This window comes from Leuciscus leuciscus (assembly GCF_965113295.1).
Source record: "Leuciscus leuciscus genome assembly, chromosome: 2".
In the NCBI taxonomy this organism is placed as follows: Eukaryota; Metazoa; Chordata; class Actinopteri; order Cypriniformes; family Leuciscidae; genus Leuciscus; species Leuciscus leuciscus.
Window position 1 is genome coordinate 55,055,927 of NC_138726.1, and position 9,314 is coordinate 55,065,240.

Here is a 9,314-nt window from a genome sequence, read left to right on the forward strand (position 1 = left end):
AGAAAGACTTCACTGCCACGTCATTAATTCATAATTCTGCGCTACCAATCACAGCTTGACATCAAATATAAAAGACTGATCTTACCATCCCATTTTGTTGCCAGTAGGTGTCGTAGCAAAGTTTTGCTTTTCACGCGCATCCTTCACGCAGCTCACTATGTCTCAAAAACCGATCGTAGACTTTGACTTCTCTGATTCAGATGATAATCAAGTTCCACCTTCTCCTCAGTTAGTGCGTCGGAGCAGCCGCATTCAAACTCGGGAATCTCCCTGGTCCCAACTGCCCTCCGAGAAAATTATCACTATCCTGGAAGAGAGTGGTTTCCCAGTCAGCAATGACCTCTCAAGGAACGATCTCATTCTCTTGGCTTCAAACACCCTGGGCACCTCCGCCAAGCGCTCCACACCAGCTCAAGCCAAAAGGCCAAAATCCTCTGCACCAATGCCATCACCTTTGCCTAATCCTGGAACAGAAGTATTCAACACGCAGCTTGTAAAAGCCATCCAAGGTCTCACTGAAACGGTCAAAGGCTTTGAAAGTAGGCTAGGAGTGTTCGAGTCCGCTTTTGCCTCGAAAACAACTACATTACCCATGCCATCTTCATCTCCAGACTTCTGCTCTGCCTTCTCCACCCTTCCCGGCGTGGCTGATCAGCCTATGGGTCCCTCCACGTCTGCCGCTTCGGCTTTTGTCCCATCCTCGGATCCGCCGCCATATCTGAACTCTGCCACGTCAGCATCTACGCCGCTCTTCAACCTGGCATGGAGACACTTGACAAGGATATCAATTTAGCTGCCTTACTGCTTCCATCGCCAGCAGTTGATCGGCAAATGGTTGACTGTGGTGATGTGGCAGTCTTCCTGAAATCCTCCGATCCCAGACTGCAACGCAACTTGTCGTTCGACGAATTCGTCATCGCATTCGGGATCTACAGAGACTTATTATGTCAAGCTTTTCCCGACCGCAGGGAAGAATTAGATCTCTACCTGGCTATGCTGGCAGATTTTAATCAGAGATATGGAGGCACGCTCTTCTACGAATATCATAAATCTTTTTCGGCAAAATCCGCTTCTTTCACTACTCTGTTCAATACTAGACTGGACTGGTCTGTCACTGACTCCGAACTTTTGGTTCGTCATTTCGGTGGTCAACGCGCTCTGGCTTGTGCTGTGTGCAGCTCGCACAGGCACTCAGCCGCTTTTTGCCCCAAAGGACTCGCAACACCCCAGCAAACACAGAACGTTCCCCTAACGTTCCCGTTTGGTTCCCATTTGGTTATTTTTTTGGGAACCAAACAAGAACGTTCTGGGAACGTTCCCTGTAGGTTATTTTTAGGATCTATGTTTATAACATTAAGGGAACGTTCCCAGAACGTTCCCTGTAGGTTATTTTTAGGTTTAAATTTATAACCTAAAGAGAACGTTCTGGGAACGTTCCCTGTAGGTTATTTTTAGGATCTATGTTTATAACATTAAGGGAACGTTCCCAGAACGTTCCCTGTAGGTTATTTTTAGGTTTAAATTTATAACCTAAAGAGAACGTTCTGGGAACGTTCCCTGTAGGTTATTTTTAGGTTTAATTTTATAACCTAAAGAGAACGTTCTGGGAACGTTCCCTGTAGGTTATTTTTAGGTTCTATCTGCATAACTTTAAGAGAACGTTCCCAGAACGTTCCCTGTAGGTTATTTTTAGGTTTAATTTTATAACCTAAAGAGAACGTTCTGGGAACGTTCCCTGCAGGTTATTTTTAAGTTCTATTTTTATAACTTTTTATAACCTCCAAATCCGAGACCATGGTCCTCAGTCGGAAAAGGGTGGTTTGCCCACGCAGGTTGGTTCAGTTCCTGCCTCAAGTGGAGGAGTTTAAGTATCTTGGGGTCTTGTTCGCGAGTGAGGGAAGGATGGAACGGGAGATTGACAGACGGATCGTTGCAGCTTCTGCAGTAATGCGGTCGATGTACCGGTCTGTCGTGGTGACGTCCAACCAAGTTTTATAACTTTAAGGGAACGTTCCAAGAACGTTCCCTGTAGGTTATTTTTAGGTTTAATTTATAACCTAAAGAGAACATTCCCTGTAAGTTATTTTTAGGTTCTATTTTTCTTAAACCAATTGAATGGTTTGCAATGTTTTGTGCTTTAACACCATTTATCAAATGCTTAATTACATGACCATTATCAGGCAGTAGATAATGCCTAAGTAATCAATAACTTTGCTCATTGGTAGGCAGTCTTTTTTAGTTAATTATTATTAGGTTTTATTTTTATAACCTAAAGAGAACGTTCTGGGAACGTTCTCTGCAGGTTATTATTTTAATATCACTTAACAGGCAGATTACCAACTGACAACGTCGTCAGTACGGTCCCCTAAGGTTATAAGATAACCAACAACGTTCAGATCTATTCGCAATAACTTTTTATTAATGATATTTTAAATTATGTTATACATTTTAATTCTATATGTTTATTTAAATGCTGCGTGACTTTGAAGTGTTTTAATGCGCATGCGCGGAATCAAACACTGGAGCGCGCACGTGCGCTCCTCAGCAGATGGAAACCAGAAACGTCATCAACAACTGACAAACAACAAAACTCCCGTCTGTCGCTGTTGGTTTCACTGCTTTCAGGTAAGTTTAGTCAACAAAATCTCACAAATAATACACACAAACGTCCCTGACACATTTCTTACGTGTAATTGACACGCTTCTGTTGAATATTTACTTTAAAGAAATGGTTTTGTGTCTTTGAAAAAGTCCGTTAGCATCTAAGCTAACCGGTTTCAGAAGAGAACGTTAGGCCTAAGTTACGTTAAGTTAAGGTCTTATTTATGAAAGTTTGGGTTTTTAAACACATATTTAGTGTAGATAACAGTTTTTTTATAGTTTTGCTGGTAATTTGTCAATGGGTGATTGGAAGTAAGCTAATTTATTTAACCTAAAAGAATGCACTGTATTGTTAACTTAATCAGTGACGTCACTTACCAATATTGCTAAAATGTGATTTCAGAATAGCGAGAGAGAAAAAAAAATCCTCTACAACAAGGGGTGAGTTATTGTTTAATCATGATAATAATTCCATATGCATTTATTTCACAATATATTATCTTAAGATTTTTATATATTTATCTTTTCTGCATTTCACCTCTGTTCTAGCTTGGTTCCTTTTATTAAACCAATCCCATGTAATATTGTTGGCTCTGTGACAAATAGCTTGTTATGTTCCTAGATCATCATGCTGTGATGGCCTGCTGCACCCCCTGTCCAAGACAATCTCCACGGCTATGAACCATATGACTAGTAAGCAAAACCACCTCAAACATACAGTGCACTACTGTTCAAAGGTTTGGGGTCTGTAAGATTTATGCTTTTGAAATAAGTCTCACATTTTAAAATCATTAACCCCAGGGTTTTTCAGTGAGATTGTCCTTGAGAAGCCTGTAGGCTAAATAATCAGCTAAATGGGACATTCTACCAGAAACGTACATTTCCACTTTAAAAAATCTTGGGGAAAAAAATATATTTTTCTTAAATCTGAACGTTGAGACATATGGAGGACATGTTAAACTATGAGAAACACATATCATCCCATCTCAGCATGTTTTTATGATTAAATAAAATACATTTTTATACGCATTTCACCCCTAAAATGTCAGGCCCTGTCACAGACAAATTTGTATATGTTAGAATGGTTTCCTAATGAATTTCTTTGATACAAATAGCATTTTCTTATTGATCACATGTCCCTGATTGTATCTAACATGGTTTTATAATTCCTTTAAGAAATATAAGTAACTTTTCGGTCAACTGTAGTACACAAAATCACAGAATACCCGCAGGCACTCATATAGTTGTAAAATAACTACCTTTACATAGGAGATTTTAATAAAAACATAGTAGTGGATATATACCCCCACCTTCATCTACACAGTTAAAGAGATTAATTAATTAATATTTCCTCAAATAGTACACTTTTATCATAATTTCCTGTGTGACAGGACTGACCATGGCGTGACAGGACTGACGGTACTGTGACAGGACTGACTTTATGGATTTTGATGATGCAGAAAAAGTTATGTTTTGTGTTCTTAATTTAAGTTTTGATTGGCATTTCTTTTTTAAATTATTATTATAATTTTAATGTTAAAGTAATATTAGACTATGGTAAAATTCAGCCAAGGACATATACATAATATTGCCAAAAGTATTGGGACAGCCCTCCAAATAATTGAATTTAGGTGTTTAAATCACTTCCATGGCCACAGTTGTATAAAAATCAAGCACCTTGGCCTTCATTTTACTATTGCATGCGTTAAATACATAACATATGCAATAAATGTAATAAAAAAGAACAATAACATTAATTTGTAAGGCCGTGTCACACAGGAATGTGACAGGGCCTGATGTGACAGGGCCTGACGGTTGGCCATTGTAAACTGCCATTACTCAGCCTGCTAGCATGCTAGCATAAAAACTGTTAACATGCAAGCAAGGAATTTCAATAACCTTTTTAGACATGTTTTGGATTTAAAACATTTTCATTATTTTCTGGAATGTTTAACCGTGACAGGGCCTGACCCTTTAGCTCGTCTTCCTAAAAAAAACATACAAAAACAAGCTTAAAATCATACAATTCAATGAAACAATTCAGCCTTAATCAATGTAAGCTTCACCTGGGTCAAATGATGTCACTTCCTCTGAGTGATACCCTTAAAGGTGTATTTCACACATTTTATGTAGAGTTTTATGTAAACGTGACAGGACTGACCAAAACATGGGGGACAGTTGTGAAATAGAATTTATTTGTAGAATTTATATATAATTTTATGTTTTTGATTAGTTGATGTGAATGATAACAGCTTAAACTTGTTATTGATGAGTTTTTTTTTCTAAATAACAGTTTGTAGCATAACAAAACTATGAAAGCTGTAGCTCCAATTTGGCTGGGGACAGGGGCATGGACAGGATTTGTAATTTTCAAAAGTGTTTTTAATAAAGAAAAAAATATCTGAGAACCTAATGAATGTCATATTCCTTTACAGAACAACTCACAGAAATCAACAATGAGCCAGTTTTAGAAATTTTTGGATGAAATACTTTTTTATTCACTGTAACAATTCAAGGACAGGTAATGTACGTTTCTGGTAGAATGTCCCAAATAATAGGCGACTAATACAATATTATAATGGTCATAGTTATAATAATAATTCATTTAACTATTATGATAACATGATATCCTGATCATTAGTATATTTTATTTTATTTCTTTAGGTCTGTTTTGAATTATGTTGGCCAATGAGACTGACACCATACTGTCCAACTCAAAGGTATTTATGTATTTGTATGTTTTTTTTTATTGATCAATACTGAAATTCTTTGTACTTTTAAATGCTGAATGTGGTTCAGGGGGTCGACAACTTTAGGCAGTTATTTTTCACAGATATCTTGGGCAGCTGTGGCTCATACTCTTAGCCTTTAAAAATGTTTGAATTGATACCCCCAATGCAATATCAGGGGGTAAATATATCATTAGAGTTCTTAAAGTTATGGCTTTGCTCTTGTTACCAGATGAGATATAATCCCTATTGTTTGGCCCTGTGATTCTTCAGGACAAGACCTTGATGCCATCCATAGTCAGTAGATGAAGAAGGTGAGTTTAGCCCATCTTGTCAAAATGCCCATCTTGGCGAGTTTCCTCGTAAACAGTCTTGTGTGTTTTAAACAGAAAGAAAACAGATGCGTGTCATTTATATTAGGTCTGCGCATTCGTCTTAAAGGGACAGTAGCCTAACGTACCCGCAGCTGTTTGTGTCGCCAATGGTGATCAAACATCAAAAGAGAAAATTACTTGTAGCTTTAGCAAAGATACATTTAATTAATTTATAGTTATTTTATTTTTTACAGTGAAGACTTATTTTACATTTTGATAATTCAATTTCTGTACCTGATGTTTTCAGATTTAACTGAAAAACATAATGCACTGCTTATTTCAACTGTATTTTTCTTCTATTGTATTTATCTATACTTGTTATCTATTGTAATTTTCTATGCAGGTTCACTCCTCTACAAAATCCCCCCAATAGGGGTTATGCGGAGCGCCCAGCGGTCGAACCGGAAAGAGGTCTAAGCATTTCCGCTTTTCACTTCTGTACACATCTGCAGCGGTAGGTGATCTCGGTTTACTGTTAATTTTCGCTTATTACACTAAAATTCTTATTTCTGTTTTAATTAAAACGTCACGAATGCTAAAATATCAGAAAAGGGAACATCCGAACAGCAGTTTTTGTTGTGTGCCGATCTGCTCTATGTCGGGGAAAATGAGTAGTACAGAAGTACAAATGGGTTCTGTACTCATAAAGTGACATCAACATTTGCGTCAGCAGTAGCATTCGCCATCAGGCAAATGTTATTTAAATAAACTCCTGATTTTACTTACAAACTTTCCAATGCCTGGTTTAATGAGTACAGAACCTATTTGTACTACTGTAGAAGTTTGGTGCCATTCTGGGCATTATTAGTGGGGTAATTTACGAGATACAAACCTGGAGCCGCGCATGCACTAAACCATACGGCTGATATCTCTAAATAAACTCTAAATTTTTCAATATTGTGCAGCCCTAATATTGAGCATATCTTAAAGTGAACTTGGAATGATAATTTGTGATACCAGATGAGATGTATGTATGATAGATTTTGAACTGTAATATATATATTTTTTTTTTTCAGGTTTTCTGGGATCCCAGCGGAAGGCATCAAGGCATCAGATGTTGGCCTGGACAGATGTTCCTGTAAACTACACTGACCTTTGCTTTTGCATGGATGGCTGATTATTACCATGTTCTGTGAGGGCATCATTATAGCAAAACTGAGCACCTGTGACAGTGGAATTTGTAGGTGTAAAGTCACAGATAAAAAAAAAAAATTGATAGTAGTTTCAAACTTTTTTTCTCTTTCTCTCTCATAAACAACACAGCAGTTACAGGTTTTCAAATTCTTCATTGGAGGTGAGACTTATACGTTATATGTAGAGCGAATTCGCAGGTCAGAGTTCACTAGACTTGAATATTATTTTCTCTGTTTTTTATTTGACTTCAGAGTTGAAAGTGGGCTTAAAGGGTACATAGGCTTAATGGATATCCTTACCCTAAAACATTCCTTTTTTGATTTGTAGTCTGAAATAATAAATAGTGCAATATAAATAAATGCAATGTAGTGTTTTCAAATATATAAATTTTTCTATACACATTGATGCTGAAATATCTGAATAAATACACGATACCAGCAGTGCTCGTGCTCTCATATCTCCTACAGCTTGTGACACACAATCCCACCTCACTCTTTTCATTTGCTCAGGATGAATATTAATGCCATTACAGGGCTTGAATTTTGGCATGGGATTGTGTGTACATGTAACGCGTTGTCTTTTTATTTTCTTGTTAAATTTGCAGATGGTTTTGGGAGTTTAAATGTTTTGAGCGGAGTGAAGATTGGCACATTCATGTATATTGTATATAAATGAAGACTTTTTCAATTTTGTTCTAAGTTATAGGCTACAGTTTGCAAAAAGATAGTTTTAATTAAAATGTTTGTGCAGTTTTATTTATTGAAATATTTTCATGTTTGAAATATTAAATGTAAATTACTGTTCCTGAATACATTTTGCTAACGCTGTTTTTGATGACTTATTTTAGGTTGATAATTAAACAATGAATCAACAAAAACATGGATTGTGTGCTGATTTATTTATTTAATACAAACTGATTGATTTACTTATTAATGATAGTTTCTGTAAATTCAATTTATTGTAATAATATATTCATAGGATTTTTAAGTGTTTGAACAATAAACAATGTAGATTATGTTGTTTGTAGACCTATAATTTGTGTACAGGCATATCAGGATGTGTAGACGTTAGGAGAACCTTCCGGGAACGTTCCGAGAACCTTCCGGGAACGTTCCGAGAACCTTCCGGGAACGTTCCGGGAACGTTCCCCTAACCTATAGGGAACGTTCTATTAACGTAAAGAAAACTTTCCTGGCTAACCAATAGGGAACGTTCCGGGAACGTTCTGGGAACCAAAAACTAACGTTCCCAGAACGTAAAATTGTTAGCTGGGACGGGAGTCAGCCGCTGTCCGTGGTGCTGATCATGCACACGCTCCATTTGATGTAAAAGGCAGACCTATAATCGCTTTCAATGGCACTCCTCTATGTAATAACTTTAACGAATCTGTTTGTAATTATGCTAAGTGTAAGTTTTTCGCATATTTGCAGCTTTTGCAGAGACCCGCACCCAAAATCTGTCTGCCCCAGACGCTTCAGACCAGCATCCAGAGGAAAAATTCTAAACGGTCACCCCTCTACTCATATCAACATAGCTACACTCTCCAGCTACCTTTCCTCCCACACTGATTCATCTTTTGTCGACTACTTAATTACTGGGCTCTCAAGGATTTCGGGTCGGAGTTTGTTCCCCCCTCTCCACCTCTTACGTAGCTAAAAGTCTACAGTCTGCTCTAGCTGAACCTGACACAGTCTCAAGTCTTCTAGATAAGGAGTTAAATAAAGGTTATATAATCGGCCCTTTTAGTTCATCTCCTTTTTCCTTGTATCGAATTAATTCCATAGGCATAGCTACACGCAAATATTCAGGAAAAAAGCGTCTGATCTTCGATATGTCTTCTCCCCATTCTAATAGCCTCGCACGCATCAACGAATGCATTCCTTCAGAGCCTTTTTCACTGTACTACGCTTCGGTAAACGACGCTATCCATCTAATTAAGATAGCAGGTTACGGTGCTAGCCAAAGCAGATATTACTGATGCTTTCAAAATTATGCCCATTCGCCTGTTGAACGTTTGCAAGCTTCCATTTGTTCAATGAATTAGGCGTGCCCCTTTCAATCGCGAAAACCATAGGTCCTTCCCAGCAAGCAATAGCCGTCTTTTCAACGTCTGGGTTAAATATAGACCCGATATAGTCCGGCTATGTGTAACCCACTTTTAGCCCAAATAACATTTAATCTGGATAAATGTATTTTTTTCCAAAATAACTTGTGAGATGTATGATATTCCATCATGTAAGCAAAGTCTACCGTGATTACAAGTTGTTTGGTTTACTTTATTTTACATGTTATATGTGTAGGCTGTGCGTAGCCACGATTTAGCTCGTATTCAGACCTGGCTATGCGTAACCCACTTTTAGCCCAAATAACATTTAATCTGGATAAATGTATTTTTTTCCAAAATAACTTGTGAGATGTATGATATTCCATCATGTAAGCAAAGTCTACCGTGATTACAAGTTGTTTGGCTTACTTT

General features: G+C 37.4%; 2 long non-coding RNA genes across 6 annotated transcripts; one reads left to right on the forward strand and one right to left on the reverse strand.

Annotated features, from left to right (window-relative positions):
- Positions 1–1,682: 1,682 nt before the first annotated feature.
- Positions 1,683–7,719, forward strand: LOC309493339. 5 transcript variants are annotated; one of them, XR_014203837.1, is made up of 7 exons: positions 1,683–2,625; positions 3,005–3,042; positions 3,224–3,294; positions 5,266–5,321; positions 5,563–5,644; positions 6,048–6,158; positions 6,721–7,719. It is a non-coding gene; the product is annotated as an uncharacterized lncRNA (long non-coding RNA). The 5 variants fall into 5 exon arrangements; XR_014203838.1 differs by having other exon boundaries at positions 1,687–3,042; XR_014203839.1 differs by lacking the exon at positions 3,005–3,042 and having other exon boundaries at positions 1,687–2,625.
- LOC309493381 lies at positions 7,412–8,105 on the reverse strand. Its single transcript, XR_014203891.1, has 2 exons — positions 7,971–8,105; positions 7,412–7,937 (listed from the first exon to the last, which is right to left on the reverse strand). It is a non-coding gene; the product is annotated as an uncharacterized lncRNA (long non-coding RNA).
- Positions 8,106–9,314: the final 1,209 nt, after the last annotated feature.